This window comes from Henckelia pumila, chromosome 1, assembly GCF_033568475.1.
Source record: "Henckelia pumila isolate YLH828 chromosome 1, ASM3356847v2, whole genome shotgun sequence".
In the NCBI taxonomy this organism is placed as follows: Eukaryota; Viridiplantae; Streptophyta; class Magnoliopsida; order Lamiales; family Gesneriaceae; genus Henckelia; species Henckelia pumila.
The window spans coordinates 179,976,486-179,995,103 of record NC_133120.1 but is presented as its reverse complement, the minus strand read 5'-3'; the positions used below and the strand labels follow the sequence as shown (position 1 = coordinate 179,995,103).

Sequence of the window (18,618 nt, the reverse complement as noted above, 5' to 3'; positions counted from 1 at the left end):
CTACCTTCGAGTATAAGGCTAAAACCATAAGAATATATACTGATACACACTCATATACATCCAAAGACACACTAATTGTGAGTATCTCGATGACTATTTGTAGCGACCCTACCCGAATCCACTACCTAATCAGAGTTAAGAGCATAATTAAGCATGCATTAAAATAAATCACTGCGGAAGACTTAAATAAAAGCAGATCGGCAGAATACAACCGGTTAAATAAATTCGATTATACATCCCAATCGAATAAATAAACCCTAAAGGCAAAACCTACAGCTAATCTCGCTGTCTTCACTTGTCGCTGTCCAATCCAAGCTCCTGGTGCTCCACCCTGCACTTACACCTGCCCCATCGAATGGGGTGTCCAGATACATAGAAAAGTCTGGACGTGAGATCTAAACTCAATACGAAAGCACTGGGTAAAACATACAAATATGATGCATGCAAATGATAGGGTATCTATATCTGGGATAACTGTATATAACTGCTCAGTGATGGCGCCTAGGACATGAGTGGTACAACCCGGGGAGCAAACCCTGTGTACACTTCTCATTTCTATAGGACGTGGAATGTGTCCCCAGATGCTAATCACCCATGACCCGTCAGTCACTGGGCACTAGACATCACCTGCCCAGACAGGGCTGAGCGGCCCTACATGGCTCATCTCACAAGATGGACAGACACAATATGATATGCACATGCTGCATAATAATATGACACACAAATGCAACATATAAGCATGCAAAACCCGCTGGCTATCTCAGTCTGTACTTACGTACCTTACTACAGGCAGTCCTAGCAGTCCCACTCTAGGTTCCCAGCCTATCATCAACTTTACAATGCAAATATCCATGTATCATTATTTAAGCTCTAAAAGCCTTAACTAAGCTATTGCATACTCCTAAATAATTTAAGGAGACCATAGCTATACCTGCATCCGTCGTCAGCCCGCTGATGACAATTTATCTCAAAACTAGGCCACAGCTCCGCTACGATGCCTGGATCGCTATGCCACTTCCGGATTCCTCATTGGATGCCTAGATCTCCCTAGATCTGAGTTAGAAGGCTTAGGAATCAGAGAGAAGAGAGGGAAAGGTGCACTCCAAATGAACCCTCGGCCCCAATATTTATAGGCAACGTTCGGAGCCTCCAACCCGGTTCGGAACGTCCGAACACGATCGGAACCTCCGATCCCATCTCCGGAGCGTCCGATCGCCCAATATTACGTCAGCCATGATGTCACTTTGCTGATGTCATCGATGACACGTGCCCTGGTCTCGATCGGAACGTCCGATCTCACCGATGGAGCTTTCGATCTCGATCGGAGCCTTCGATCCTGACTTCGGATCCTCCGATCCTGTTCGGAACCTCCTGGCTTGGTTCGGAGCTTCCGAACCCTCCGGACCCTCGGGACCTTCCCGGCTATTTTGAGTGTCCTGGATCCATTTCTGGACTCCGTTAACCCTTTAGGAATTTCCTTAATTACGTTTTGCTTAATCCAACATTATTACACGATTAATATACTCATTAATCGCTAATTATGGATACGGGTCACTACATTCTCCCCCCCTTAAAAGATTTCATCCTCGAAATCTAAGGTAATACCTCGAAAACGTAAGATAGACCACTACTTGAGTGTCTGGTCAAAATAGCTTCCGACACACTCAGACTCTCGTCGAATTCCCTATAAGATCCATTAATGCTTAACCGCATTAATATTCTTTCACTGAAGATTACTGCGCTACTGGTCGATAGTCAAACTTCCCTAGTGCTAGCGTATCGTAACACTGATACATCTTTCACTCGGACAACGATCTTCCTGACCACGAAGGATACAATACCCACTTGATCAATATCATCGTCCCAAAGTACTTTTTTTGACTAACAAAGACCAAGTCATGAACTGACTGGTTTACGACATTCGTCGAATTACTTATCGAATCTAACCATCTAATGGTTTCAAAATTTCTCGGTGCTCAAAACCTCTAGTCAGGAAAACACTAAAGTCTATACTTCAACGTAACTGCTCACAATGTTCCCTAGAATGATTACCCTCCCCACTTTCCCTGAAGCACAACCGGCTTCCCAAGGAATACTGGGAACTTAAACCATCATGTCTAGTCCATTCTGCTGTCCACGTTTCTTAGTATAACCTCAACACTGTGCCCTGATGATAACTATCATCACTTGCAATTTATGACGCTACGTCATCTCCTAGCCATTGGCCTGCGAAATCACGCATACATTGCAATGGAAGTCATCACGCCTCTGATGATCTACATCATCTCGATCATAGGTTATTCACCTCATAAATTTGATCGATGGACGTCCTCCTGATAGTTATATATACTCGCAATCACTGTACGCTCATCAAAACTAAGGCAAGCTCCAACCAATATGCTCGACTGGGACATTCCACAATGCACAGACATATGGAAATGCTTCCTATTCCATCTCGAAACTCGACAGTCATTGCACCTGGTATAACTCAACTCCGAGTCTCTGATAATACCATCAGCTCATACCAACCTCCCAAGGTTGAACATACTGATCCTGAAACTAAATCCCAACGGATTCTCAATAGTCAAATTGCTCCCTTGCCGAACGCATCAGTCTCAGCACTGAACGATCTAATTCCTCGATTCCCTAGTCAATCCTGGGAAATACTTGTGCTCGAAGTAAATCGCCACCCAACGCACATCCGAATATCGTCCATTGCTAAAGCACAATATCCTTGAAGAATGGTTCGCATTGATGTGGCTTGTCGACTGGAAAGAACAAAGTTGCTTCATCGCTATCTTGCGAAATCTTCAATTCCCACAATAATCTTGTTTGCTACTAAGTCGATCTACGATTGCCTCGATCATCCCAATGATCTTAAGCACCACACGATGAAAATTTGTGACACACCCTGCCGGATCTTGAGAACTAGGTCTCAGCAAATGTCACACCTCACAATCAAACTACTGATGTCCATACAAGTACACATTCCTCGTTGGATCTCAAACCAACGGTATACTTAGACATCATCAAAAAAGCACTATCCTGGGAGTTACCAATTCCTTCGCTTGTTCCTCTTGCCAAGTTAACATCTAACTCGACCATACAAGTCAATCATAATCTTTCGGTAGATTAGTCCCTGGCAATCTAGAGACCTTAAATCATCCGAATTGTCAAATGCTCTGAGATGGTATCCAGTACTCATCCCATAAGCACTACTCGACAAAATACTATCCCAAGTATTTCTTAATTGCTACATCCTGATCAACCCTGATTGGCTCAACCAATCGAACTCGTCGATCTACTTAAGCTCGCAATTATCAAAACAGACCACCACTGATCATCCAACCTACATGGCTCGGTCAATAACCATGACTCAGCTGCCACAAAGAACCATTTCCAAATGGTGTTAGATCACAGTACATAAGTAGTTTACTTGGCACAAGTCCTACGCCTTTTCAGCACTACTAACCACTGCTTCGTATTCTGAACTTAATCATTCTAACTCTGACAGAGTTACCCAATAACCACTAGTAGTTACTAGCACAGATCCCGTGCCACCTTAGCACTACTAATCGTTGTCTTGTTCACCCAAGGCAAACATCAAGATAAACTAAGACCATTCCATCCCATGGAAAATCCTACGCTCAATCTCTGAAAATATCAGACAGTACTTAGCGCAAACACTACACTAACTATCCTTGCTTTGTTCATCCAGGATGAATATCACGATTCGTCAAATTCAGAATCATAACTAACGAATCTCCAAGATTCTTACAATCTTTGAACACTCTCCTGATTATATCCCTCGCTAAGATTGTGCAACAATTTAAGACTAAGGTAGCTTACCATGTTAACCCACCTGGACAACCACCAAGGCTTCATGAGTATAGGCCATGCTTCCCTCAAATCTCAGATAGCTCTGTACAATCCTTAGCGTCTTACATAATCTATCACAAATGAAGTCAATCATCATGGAGTAGTCCTCGTATTCGAGTCTAAGTCTTAAAACAACATTTCATTCAGTATCTTGGATAATTTCTATCACAAGGAAATTCTAACCACAACTTTGATGACAACGCCTAGTCATCGCTGGTAGAAATCCGTCCACCTACTAGATCCACACGTCTAGCAGTAACCCAAAGGTTAAAACCTATCTGCTCAGAGTACACACTTGTCAAGAAAATCCCTCCATGACTGGTTCCTACAGCAGAATACTCAAACTATATCTCTGGCACACCAGACGATATCAAACCATCGATATCAAACCTGTTATCTTAATCCAAGGTCATACCCTGTCGTGGCTGCTACCAAATCCCTAGACTGAGTAGCCTTCCCACCGCCAATCCTGAAGCACAAAGGCTCCCAGGTACCCTCTGAAGTACAAGGACTCCCAGAGTAACGCTGGCATAGGGTCGCGCTCCATCACGTCTAGTCATGGTCATAGTCCACAACTCTCGGCATATACTGAACCTGGTATCCCGATGAAAGCCCATCATCACAATCCTCAACCTAACAAAGGTCAGACAGCCTGTTCTAAGGAAACAACCTAGAACAAAGTTCAACGTTCTAAACCGAACAATACCCTAATGCCTCTAGATGAGTCCACTCATCGCTGGAACTAACATAGTACACTGACTAACTAGGTCAATCCTAGGAAAACGCCTAGACTAACCACAAGTTAAACAGTCACAGTCGGCCCACTCAAATCCCATGAGCTACAACAGTTGAATGCTAATCAACTAAACCCAATCAAAACTTCCGCACAATCATGAAATCATCCACAAATTGATGGATAAATAAACATGTATCACTTATTTCAAGTTATGTACAATTCTCTTTATTACAATCTCATGTAATACATACAGTATTCAAAATACAATGAAATGTACAATCGAACTTGAAATGATACAACCAAAGTATGATGATTCATTACAACTGAAATACTATTTACAACTACATAAATACAGTATTTAAACCATCATACTAGTCTTCGTTTCTTGAGCAATAAGCTTCTAATCGACATACGCATCGATACAAGCATACTCCCGACCAAGTCTCTCTACATGTCCTCCTATGAAGAACTCTGGAGAAATGGCTTGTGATAGCTAACCAGCTATGCTCTGTGTCAGTGCATGTCAGTCAACCCCTTCTGCTCACGATCTACCATCAGCGTTCTTCTTGTATTCATATCATGCTTTTGAACATGAAGTTTCCCGTGTGCCTACCGAACGCATCGGTACAAGCATACCCGCAAAACTATGTTCTGCATGAGTTTAATGACCTTACGCTCGAAACCTGTTGAGCCTTAGGCACTCGAGGCATTCCCTGGTAAAGGTCTATCTGACAATCTCTCCAACTACTAGTGGAGAATCTTCAGAGTAGTGTCATCATGGTATGGACGATACAGATGCAAACATCAAGTGCGTCCCATCCAATCCTCTTACACTGCCTCTGGCATCGGGTACTCGATCCAAAACTAGGATCCACCTGAGTAGAAATCTTGAAAACTCGGGCACGATCCATTGCTCTTGTTCGCACTTGCTGGAATCCCATAAGCCAAATCTTTAAAATTCATGTCAATGATGATAGTCTTCGGGCAATCAAATCGCCGCATCACCACCTCTTCCAAGGTCTCATCGATCCTATAAGGATAACCCAAAGTCTCATTACTATATCCCAAGTCTCTTTGCATGCCGCTCTGATACCAAAAATGTAGCGACCCTACCCGGATCCACTACCTAATCAGAGTTAAGAGCATAATTAAGCATGCATTAAAATAAATCGCTGCAGAAGACTTAAATAAAAGCAAACCGACATAATACAACCGATTAAATAAATTCGATTATACAACCCAATCGAATAAATAAACCCTAAAGGCAAAACCTACAGCTAATCTCCATGTCTTCACTGGCCGCTGGCCAATCCAAGCTCCTGGTGCTCCACCCTGCACCTACACCTGCCCCATCGAATGGGGTGTCCAGATACACAGAAAATACTGGATGTGAGCTCTAAGCTCAATACGAAAGCACTGGGTAAAACATACAAATATGGTGCATGCAAATGATAGGGTATCCATATCTGGGATAACTGTATACAACTGCTCAGTGATGGCACCTAGGACATGAGTGGTACAACCCAGGGAGCAAACCCTGTGTACACTGCTCATTCCTATAGGACGTGGACTGTGTCCCCAGATTCTAATCACCCAAGACCCGTCAGTCACTGGGCACTAGACATCACCCGCCTAGACAGGGCTGAGCGGCCCTACATGGCTCATCTCACAAGATGGACAAACACAATATGATATGCACATGCTGCATAATAATATGGCACACAAATGCAACATATAAGCATACAAAACCCGTTGGCTATCTCAGTCTGTACTTACGTACCTTACTACAGGCAGTCCTAGCAGTCCTACTCTAGGTTCCCAGCCTATCATCAACTCTACAATTCAAATATCCATGTATCATTATTTAAGCTCTAAAAGCCTTAACTAAGCTATTGCATACTCCTAAATAATTTAAGGAGACCATAGCTATACTTGAGGCCGTCGTCAGCCCGCTGATGACAATTTGTCTCAAAACTAGGCCACAGCTCCGCTACGATGCCTGGATCGCTATGCCACTTCCGGATTCCTCATTGGATGCTTAGATCTCCCTAGATCTGAGTTAGAAGGCTTAGGAATCAGAGAGAAGAGAGGGAAAAGTGCACTCCAAATGAACCCTCGGCCCCTATATTTATAGTCAATGTTCGGAGCCTCCGAACCCGGTTCGGAACGTCCGAACACGATCGGAACCTCCGATCTCATCTTCGGAGTGTCCGATCGCCCAAAATTATGTCAGCCATGATGTCACTTTGCTGACGTCAGCAATGACACGTGCCCTGGTCCCGATCGGAACGACCGATCTCACCGACGGAGCTTCCGATCTCGATCGGAGCCTCCGATCCTGACTTCGGATCCTCCGATCCTGTTCGGAACCTCCTGGCTTGGTTCGGAGCCTCCGAACCCTCGGGACCCTCGGGACCTTCCCGGCTATTTTGAGTGTCCTGGATCCATTTCTGGACTCCGTTAACCCTTTAGGAATTTCCTTAATTACATTTTACTTAATCCAACATTATTACGCGATTAATATACTCATTAATCGCTAATTATGGATACGGGTCACTACACTATTTATAGGCAAGGGTTCGGAAGCTAGGATCCCTAGTTTGGAATCTCCAAACACGCATGCCTTTCATGTGCCGAACTGTCCTATTCGGTAGCTCCAATACAATACTTTGGATGTTCCAATCTCATGCATACGATTTCATGTCAAAACGCTAACAACATGTAACTAGTGCGCATGGCCTAACTCTTCAGAAGTTCCGATCTCATGTTTGGTGGTTCCGTTCTCTCCCTTAGCTTCCAAACTACATTGCTTGGTCCGAACTCTTCGGACCTTCCAATCTCCCTTTGGTCCATGTTCGGATCTTCTGAAATACCCGAGTCTGCTTTGACTCTTGGACCATTTTCTAACATCATGGAGTCGATTTCTTGGTTCGATTAATCGTAATAAAATCCTTTAATCATGTTTAACTAATAAGATCGTAAAATAGGATTTGGGTTACTACAGTACCCAGGATGAGAGGTTGTTGAAATACCTCGAGCTCATCTGGAAGTTGGGTAAGGATTTCACTAGTTGGAGCATAAAGCAGCTACCTCAATAAGAGAATACTGAGGCTGATGCCTGGGATAAAATGGTTGCATCCATGTCCAATTCATCTAGTTCGGAAGTCATCCAACAGATCGAGTGATCGACGGAATACTAACACTTAAATTTGCTCTAAAAATCTCTAAATTCCAGTCGAAATAATCTCAAGTGCACGATTCAAGTTATAATAAAATGTACTGAGTACGAGTATCGTCCTCAGGGACCAAACAATAATAATTTTTTTCTTTGATTTTTAACTACACAAAGTATCAAAAATTTGATTTTGGATTCTATCTAACATTTAACACTAAGAACTCAATGTAAATAAATCTAAATTTCACAACCACGAAACCAATTTGCACCACTAAAAGAAATAACATTTTGAAAAGATTTTGTTGGAATTTCGGTTCACCTTCCCCCTAATTGAACTGGACGATTGGAACTTAATTAATGCGCATAAGTTTGACAAAAATCCCTGTAACATTGACACTCTCTCTCGAGATTATGCCAAACTAATCAAATCAGTGAAACAATTAAATCTCTCTAATTATTTATCACGACCGATTGCTTTGCGTTCTATGAATTCTACAGCTTTCAACCTGGTGGTATATGGCTATCAACATGTACTAAATACCATATCTCTATGCATATTTTAAGTCCATGGATTCTATCATTCGTCCTAATTATGAACCTATCTCTCGACAACAATTCACAATTTATGAATCTATGTTAAGGGTAGCTAATCATCAACATAGAGAAAAACACATGATAAAATCAATTATAAACATAAATCAAATATCAATACGTCCAGTGATTCAATCACACTACATTGTTTCGGGGTTCAGATCCCCTTTATTCCAACAAAATAAAAGTTTAGCTACTGAACGTCATTACAAAATTCAATCTAAAAAAAATGTTTAACATAAAAATTCAAAAAAGATGAAGAGAAAAACTCCCAACGAAGATTATAAATCTTTAATATTCAGAGCCACCTCCTCCTGTGTCTGTGCATGTGTCCAACCCTCAAAACCATTTAATAACATCCTATTTATATGGCCCAAGAGTCCTCGTCAAGCCAATTACCCGAAATAAAATATTTCCCAAAATTACGTGCAGGCGCCCGAGCGGTAGAAAAGAGCCGCCCGGGCGCCTGAGCTCTGCCTCGAGGGTATTTTTTCAAACGGGAGTGCGCTCGGGCGGTAGAAAAGTGCCGCCCGAGCGCCTGACTTCTGCCAGCTATTGTTTTATCCCAAAAATGAATGCGTGCGGGCGGTAGAAAAGTGCCACCCGAGCGCCTTGTCTTTTTCCAGAAATATAAAGTCCTTCTCTTGCTTTCCTCATGGCCGCATGCATGCAACGCCTTCTCACTATAAATCAGCATTTCCTAGTGATTTTCTGCAGTATAAATAAATAAACCAGGGGAGTGACTACAAAAACAATAAAACAAAAACACCGAACAAGAATGGTAAGGAACAGACACAACGTAAACGAAACGAATGCAAAACAAACACAAAACATGCAAAATAACGCACAAAAACGACTCCTATCAACCTCCCCAAACTAACCTTTTGCTCTCCCTCGAGCAAAATAGGTGACAATTCTAACATGCAGAAACAAAAAATAGACGACACAAGTAGGTAAAATCAACCTTCTCAAGCCTCAAAACTTTTTCCAACAGATAACCAATCCAATCATATCAACATGCTGACCTTTTAAAACAAAAAAAAAATTTAACAATAACTAGCAAACCTTGCAAACATAAGAATCTCACAACTCCGTTTTTGGAATACTCTACTCCAAATTCAATTCACACATTCTAAGATCATAAGGACTTTTTCAGTTATACTGGGATCAAGATAGAGAAACATTCAATGATACACACACTCACGACTGGTATAACTCAACGAAAAATAGTGTGTGCGTGTTTTGGTCAAGAATCCACATTCATTAACCGTGTCTATCAACAGTCCATCAGCAAAATTCCTACAACCCCTCTCCACTAGTATATTGGGCGACTGTGACTCGGTCAATAGGTCTTATTCATCTTATAATGTCAGGCTAGGTTAATGGATCCAAATGAAGGAAAAGAATTCAAAGAGGGAGTAAATGATGATCATTCTCTACAGTCTACTCCTTTTGACTCACAAATTCGCACCTCTTCTCATTCATTGATTTCAGAATTTTTCTTTTCTTTCACTTGCCTTCTGCCAACATTCTTTTCTTTCTTTATTTTCCACCACTTTTTTTTTCTTTCTTTTGTACTGAACACAACCAACACACCATTCCAATCTCAATTTTTCATTCGGAGCATAATAAAAAATAAAATACATTCAATTTACTCCCCACAAGGTAGGAATGAGTGTTTAAGCTATGGGTAGAAGTTATAGGATATTGAACAAAGTCGAATGGGGGTTTACCACACGTTTTCACGCATGCCATTCGTTTTCTATTAAGCTCAAATTAGGCACTAGGGACATATTAAGTCAAGGGTGGTTTGAAAGGCACAAACATAATTCATAAAGAATTGCCTATATCACTCCTAAATCACAGTATACCCGTATTGCGCCTCAAGGGATGTTTGAACTTGTTCTAGACAAATTTCAATTCACAGTTAACTCATACAGATCTCAATCAGTGCAGAACAGAGAATCATCAGTAGTAAGCGATGATTACACCAAAACAAGCTTCATATTATGCACCTCTCGTGCTCATAAGGCTCAACTGGGCATCTAAGGATAATTCACGAAAAATTTTAAGCCCAAAGATCAAACAAATTGCCTCAATCATATCCAAGTTTGTGTGTTTCAACTTCAGATTCAAGTATACCTCACAGAGTGTTTAGAGATCTATTCATCGACTTGGTTGTACTAGTTCAAAACTATTTGTCAAGCAAAGAAGTTGATCATGGATTCAAAACTAAAAAAAATTATTTTATTTTTTTTTTCATCATTGGCTTTTTGGTTTCATTCACAACACTTGTAACAACAGTACAAACGACTCGAACAAACAAAAATCATGAAAACAGAATGAAAACACAAAAGAAACAACCTCCCCAAACTAAAGATGATCATTGTCCCCAATGCTTCTTGACACCACCAAATCTAAAAACACAAAAGAAACATAAAAACAAAAAGCACTAATCACTCCCCTGGTCTGAATCAGAATCCTCCCCATCGAGGTCTTCGGGCAGATCCCGAAGAGGCGGAGCATATTGGAATGGGAAAGGCGGAGGATATGGCAGTGAAACTGGATAAGCTGCAGGGTCCATCCCAGCATATGCGAGCAGCCCTTGCATCATGACATTGGTAGATTTGTTGTGGGCTGCATTCACCTCCTGGCATTTATCCATGTGTTGCACCCATGCAAAAATTTCTCTCAGTGTCACATTCGTGGTGCGTTGAGCAGGGGGAGGCTTAAGCACATTCCTCGATGATTGATCGGGTCCAGAACGTGTCCGGCCATCAGATGTAAACTCCCTGAGTCGGAACGACTTTTTCGCCCTCAAAATAGTGTCATCCACCTCCTGCGTTGGGTGAAACCATTCTTCGCCATCCCTGGTTGGGACACCAGCTCATACACAAAGTGCAGAAATAATGGTCGGAAAGAATATCGCAATGTTGGAAGTGCGAATGGAAGTGTACAACTCTCGGTTGATAATCCGTCCGACATTGAGCGGCCATTGCTTGTGCAGGGCATACAGCAGCACCGCCCTGCTCATCACCACCTCATTGGTGTGGGATACCGACATTAATCTGTGAGTCAGAAAAGCATACCACAAGTTCGGTTCCAGCCGCAAATTTTTTTCTTTAAAAGACACAAATTTCACTGAGTCTTTCCAAACGTTTCCATCATAGCATAGAACATTAGTAATTTCATTATAATCCGGGTTAGCCTTAAATGCTTGAAATTGGCTATCATCCACATCCGGAGTTTCCAACAAATCATTAATAGCGACAGGAGTGAAAGAAACCATCTTACCGTGCACGAAAACCGTGCTATCTGTACGCTCAACGGCATTGGCATAGAACTCTCATGCCAAGGGGACAATCGCCGCTAGAGGTTGTCGGATAATTTGGTCCATCCTCGAGCCACGATGCCAAGGGAGGCGGTGCGTTCTTTGGAGAGATTGAATCCCGTCTCTAAAATTGGATTCCTATTAGATTTGGCCGCCTCATACCTTGCCTTAGCTTCTTCCGAGATGAATTTCCCATCTATGATGTTGGATGGGGTTGCCCTAGAAGTGGCAATCTTTTGTTTCTTTGGCGCCATGGTGTACGAAACTTGAAGAATCAATTGATGGACCTGTGAATTGGAGAGAACAAAGAGAAGTATGGAGTGAGAGAGAGAGACGGCGAGAGAGATTAGGGTTAGGAAGAGGAATTAGAAAGGGAATTGTAAAAGAATGAAAGGGGGATCGGGTTTTATTTTTTCTGAGTCTGCGCGATGCGCCTGAGCGGTAGAAAATAGCCGCTCGGGCGCACCCCCTTTTTTTGGAAAAAACATGAAAACAGAAGGGATGCGCCCGGGCGGCGAAAAACAACCGTCCTAGCGCATCCAAATTTTTTTTAAAAACTTTAAAAAAATAGTACTCAACTCGAAAAAAAAAAACTAACTTAACAACCCTGAAAAAATAAACTAACTTAAAAAGTTCTAACTTTAAAACTAAAACTAAAAAAAACAAAAACAAAATTAAATAAAAGAGAAAGTAGAATGTAGTTCTCAATTTATAGTCGAGAGCTTGACTTTTCTTCCTCCCCAAACTAGTCTTGGTCAGTCAATGTGGTGATGACCGGCATGTAATCAATGTCACCCCCCACATAGTGCTTAAGCCTTTGAGCATTGACCGTAAAAGACTCGTTTCTAGCATCTTTGATCGCAATGGCCCCCGATGGATACACTCTGGTGATTTTATAGGGGCCTGACCACCTAGACTTCAGTTTCCCGGGAAATAGCCTCAACCGGGAGTTGAATAGCAAGACAGCATCTCCTTCCTTGAATTCCCGCTGACGAATGCACCTGTCATGTATTCTCTTGGTTCGTTCCTTGTACGAAACCGCCATATCATATGCACTGTCGCGGAATTCCTCCAGTTGATTAAGCTCCAACAATCTCTTTTCACCTGCAGCAGCAAATTCAAAGTTTAGGGTCTTAGTAGCCCAATATGCTCTATGTTCTAACTCAACAGTTAAATGGCATGCCTTTCCAAATAACAGTCTATAAGGGGAAGTGCCTATAGGTGTTTTAAACGCGGTCCTATAGGCCCATAAGGCATCATCAAGTCGAAGTGCCCAATCTTTCCGATTAGTACCACACTTTTCTCCAAAATCTGTTTGATTTCTCGATTGGACACTTTCACTTGGCCACTGGTCTGTAGGTGATATAGGGTAGAGACTTTATGCTTGACACCATATTTTTTTAAGAGTTTGTCAAAAAGTTTATTGCAAAAGTGGGTGCACCATCACCAATGATTGCACGGGGTGTACCAAACCGATTAAAAATATTTTTCTTCAAAAATTTCAGTACAACCTGTGCATCATTTGTCACATAATCTTCAGCCTCTACCCATTTTGAAACATAATCGGCTGCGACCAGAATGTATTTTTTTGTCATAGAAATTGGAAATGGTCCCATGAAGTCGATTCCCCATACATCAAATATCTCACACTCAATGATATTATTTAAAGGAATTTCATTTCGGTTTGAGATATTACCTATCCGTTGACATCTATCATAAGATAATACAAACAAGCGCGCATCCTTAAAGAGATTGGGCCAATAGAACCCACATTCAAGTACCTTTGCTGCTGTTTTGACTGGCCCAGCATGGCCACCTACCTCACGATCATGACAATGACTGAGGATGCTTTGCATTTTTCCTTCCGCCACACATCTCCGGATCATTGAGTCAGCACATATTTTAAACAAAAACGGTTCCTCCCAAAAATAATTCTTGACATCTGATAAAATTTTTTTCTTCTGATGGAAAGACAGATTATGTGGGAGTGTGCTTGTGACTAGATAATTCGCAAAATTAGCATACCATGGTGAACTTTCTATGGCAAAAATTTTTTCATCAGGGAACCAATCATCTATGTCCTATATCTTATTTGTTGCACCATCAGCAATGCATTCTAATCTAGATAGATGATCAGCTACTAAATTTTCAACACCTTTCTTATCCCTGATCTCTAAATCAAATTCTTGCAAAAGTAAGATCCACCTAATCAGTCTAGGTTTCGCATCTTTCTTTGCCAACAAGTGCTTAATAGCAGAGTGATCTGTGTATACTGTGATTTTTGAGAGTACAAGGTATGAATGAAATTTATCCAGTGCAAATACTACAGCTAACAACTCTTTTTCAGTGGTGGCATAATTTAGTTGAGCTTCATTAAGAGTCTTTCTAGCGTAGTAAATAGTTTTGAATACCTTGTCTATTCGTTGGCCAAGCACTGCGCCAACAGCAGAGTCACTTGCATCGCACATGACTTAAAATGGGAGATCCCAGTTCGGTGATGTAAGTATTGGTGCAGTCACTAGTCTTTCTCTCAACACTTCAAAGGCCTGCAAACAATTTGAATCAAAGTCAAAAGGGGCATCTTTCATTAGCAAAGAAGAAAGAGGTTTGGCAATTTTTGAAAAATCCTTAATAAACCGCCGATAGAAGACGGCATGGCCCAGGAAAATTCTGACTCCCTTGACTATCGTAGGTGGAGGAAAATTTTGAATAACGTGCACCTTGGCTTTTTCCACCTCGATCCCCTGCTCAGAAATTCGGTGACCCAATACTATACCTTCTGTCACCATGAAATGACACTTCTCCCAGTTCAGTACGAAATTTGTCTCCTCGCATCTCATTAAAACAGAATTCAAGTTATGCAGACATGCATCAAAATATTTACCGAAAATAGAGAAATCATCCATGAAAATTTCTAAAAACTTTTCGACCATATCATAAAAAATGGCAGTCATGCAACTCTGAAAAGTAGCAGGAGCGTTACATAACCCGAAAGGCATACGTCTATAGGCAAACGTACCATATGGGAAAGTGAAAGTCATTTTATCCTGGTCTTCAGGTGCAATCGCTATTTGATTGTATCCTGAATACCCATCTAAAAAACAGTAAAACTCATACCCAGCCAGTCTCTCTAGAATTTGATCAATGAAGGGGAGGGGAAAATGATCCATACGAGTTGCGTCATTGAGTTTTCTATAGTCTATGCACACACGCCAAACTGTAACTGTCCTAGTGGGTATCAGTTCATTTTTCTCATTCTGTATGACAGTAATTCCCCCCTTCTTTGGTACACACTGCACCGGACTCACCCATGGACTATCAGATATAGGATAAATGATAACTGCATCCAGAAGTTTGATCGTTTCATCTTTTACAACTTTCTGCATTTTTGGATTCAATCTCCTTTGTGGTTGGACCAATGGTTTGATGTTCTCTTCCATTAAAATCTTGTGCATGCATAAGGATGGATTGATTCCTTTGATATCCGCCACTTTCCAGGAAAACACACTCTTGTGTTTCTTGAGCACCTCCATTAGTCTGGCCTCCATCTCAACTGTCAAAAAGGAAGATATTATAACAGGTAACTTATCATTCTCACCTAAAAACATGTATTTGAGATGGACAGGTAATGGTTTCAATTCCACAGTAGGTGGTTCCTCAAGGCTTGGTTTCTGGAGGACTAAATCCTTCCGATCACCAAGGTCTTCAAGTCTAAGCTTTCCACCTCTTCTCCATGACTGGTTGTCATTCAAATATGCGGTCATCTCTTCAATTCCATCACTGAGAACTTCCACTTGCTCAGAGATAAGTGCAACTTCTAATGGTTCCTGAAAAGTATCATGCACATAATCAAATAACAGTGAGTCCACTACATCCAGTTGAAAACATTCTTCATTATTCTGAGAAAATTTTAAAGCATTAAAAACGTCAAACGAAATTTTCTCTTCTCCCACTCTTAACAGCAACTCTCCCTTCTGGACATCTATTAATGCCTTTCCTGTCGCCACGAAGGGTCTACCCAATATGAGTGGCATGTCCAAATCCTCTTCCATATCTAGCACCACGAAGTCCACGGGGAAGATGAATTTGTCCACTTTTACAAGCACGTCCTCGATTATCCCCCGTGGATATTTGATGGACCTGTCTGCCAGTTGTAACGACATTCTGGTGGACTTTGGTTCTCCCAAGCTCAATTTCCTAAACACAGAGTAAGACATTAGATTTATACTAGCACCCAAATCACATAAAGCTTTATGAAAATGAATATCATTAATCACACAAGGGATAGAGAAACTCCCTGGATCTTTTTGCTTTAATGGGATTTTATTTTGCACCAGTGCTGAGCAATTCTCAGTCAGACTAATCATTGCATGATCCTCCAGTTTCCTCTTGTTGAAGAGGATCTCTTTCAAGAACTTTGCATAAATTGGCATTTGCATCAGTGCATCGGCAAAGGGAATATTAATATTCAATTTCTTGAATACTTCTAGGAATTTTCCAAACTTAGAATCTACTTTTGCCTTCTTCAGGGCTGCAAGAAAAGGTGGTGGCACAACAATTTTTGCTTGTGAAGTGGGTGAAAGTGTTGGGATAGATGACTTACCTGCAATTCTTGTTGATGTAGCCAATTCTGGCTCTTTCTCGACCTGTGGTGCAGGCTCTACTGTCTTCCCACTCCTCAGTTCAATTGCTTTTACCTGCTCCTTCGGATTCTTCTCCGTGTCACTCGGCAAGGTACCCTGATCTCTGCTGGAAATTGTTTTGGCCAATTGCCCTATCTGATTCTCCAGATTCTTTATCGAAGCATCTTGATTCTGCATCCGGGTTTCAGTAGATGATATGAATTGCTGCATCATCTGCTCTAAACTCGATTTCCCTTCTTGAGGCTGTCTGCCGTAGTTCTGATTCCCATATGGCTTATTGTTCTGTCCACTCCACGAGAAATTTGGATGCTGTCTCCACCCTGGATTATAGGAGTTCGAGAATGGGTCATTCCTTGGGCGATTTTGATTCCCCATGTGACTTTCCATAACTCCCTCTGGTTGAGAAAATGTTTGACAGTCTTTCGTGAAATGTTCTGCACCACATTTTTCACACCACACTTCTTGAACTCGCATCACAGAGTTTCCTATACTCAGTTCCTCAATTCTATTGTTCATGACTTCAAGTTGAGCGGCCACTGATGTGAATGCATCAACCTGATGAATTCTATTAGATTTTCGGGCTGCACTCCTTTCAGATAAAGGGTGATAGCTACTAGATGCCATTTCCTCAATTAATTCATAACCATCCTCTGACGATTTTTGCAGTAAATTTCCACCTGCAGCTGCATCTAACATGGTACGATTAGAGTGAGAAAGACCATAGTAAAAAGTTTGTACCACAAGACCGTCTGGTAATTGGTGGTGTGGACATCTCCTCAGTAGATCTTTGTAGCACTCCCATGCTTCATAAAATGTTTCCTGTTCTCCTTGGGAAAAATTTGTGATGTCAGCTCTTAGTTTCATTGACTTAGATGGTGGAAAGTATTTGGCGAGGAAAGATTTCGCCAGATCATCCCAAGTCATGATGGAACCTGCAGGTAAATTTGTCAGCCATGCTTTCGCCATCAGAAACTCCCTGTATCTTGAATGTATCACAAATTTCCAGAAAATTTGTGAGGTGCACATATGGTTCATCAATGACAGTCCCGCCAAATTGAAGTGTGTTCTGAATCATTTGAAGAATAGCAGGTTTTATCTCAAAGTGATTTGCCGCTACAGTTGGCCTGATGATGCTTGGTCTAGAACTTTAGATGTTCGGTAAGGCGAGATCCATCATGGATCTGTAAACTGGTTGTTCTTGTTCTTTTTCTTCTTCCATTTCTTCTTGTTGTTGCCTTCTTCTTCTGTGAAAAGTTCTCTTGATTTCTGGATCAAAAGGCACTAGTTCTTCAGATGAGTGTCGCATGCACTGCAAGAGAATCCTTCAGTTCACAGATGGAAAAGGGTGATTAAAATTGTAATAGAGAAAAACCAAATAAAACAAATTAAAATCTCAATAGTCCCCAGCAACGGTGCCAAAAACTTGATCGACGGAATACTAACACTTAAGTTTGCTCTAAAAATCTATCAATTCCAGTCGAAATAATCGCAAGTGAACGATTCAAGTTATAATAAGATGTACTGAGTACGAGTATCGTTCTCAGGGACCAAACAATAATAATTTTTTTCTTTGATTTTTAACTACACAAAGTATCGAAAATTTGATTTTGGATTATATCTAACATTTAAGACTAAGAACTCAATGTAAATAAATCTAAATTTCACAACCACGAAACCAATTTGCACCACTAAAAGAAATAACAATTTGAAAAGATTTTGTTGGAATTTTGGTTCACCTTCCCCCTAATTGAACTGGACGATTGGAACTTAATTAATGCGCATAAGTTTGACAGAAATCCCTGTAACATTGACACTCTCTCTCGAGGTTATGCCAAACTAATCAAATCAGTGAAACAATTAAATCTCTCTAATTATTTATCACGACCGATTGCTTTGCGTTCTATGAATTCTACAGCTTTAAACCTGGTGGTTTATGGCTATCAACATGTACTAAATACCATATCTCTATGCATATTTTAAGTCCATGGATTCTATCATTCGTCCTAATTATGAACCTATCTCTCGACAGCAATTCACAATTTACGAATCTATGTTAAGGGTAGCTAATCATCAACATAGAGAAAAACACATGATAAAATCAATTATAAACATAAATCAAATCTCAATACGTCCGGTGATTCAATCACACTACAGTGTTTCGGGGTTCGGATCCCCTTGATTCCAACAAAATAAAAGTTTAGCTACTGAACGTCATTACAAAATTCAATCTAAAAAAAAAGTTTAACATAAAAATTCAGAAAAG

The 18,618-nt window shown here is 41.0% G+C and overlaps 1 non-coding gene across 1 annotated transcript; it reads left to right on the top strand.

Annotated features, from left to right (window-relative positions):
- The first annotated feature begins 17,109 nt into the window (after positions 1-17,109).
- Positions 17,110-17,216, top strand: LOC140876810 (small nucleolar RNA R71). Its single transcript, XR_012149042.1, has one exon. It is a non-coding gene; the product is annotated as a small nucleolar RNA R71 (small nucleolar RNA).
- The last annotated feature ends 1,402 nt before the right edge of the window (positions 17,217-18,618 follow it).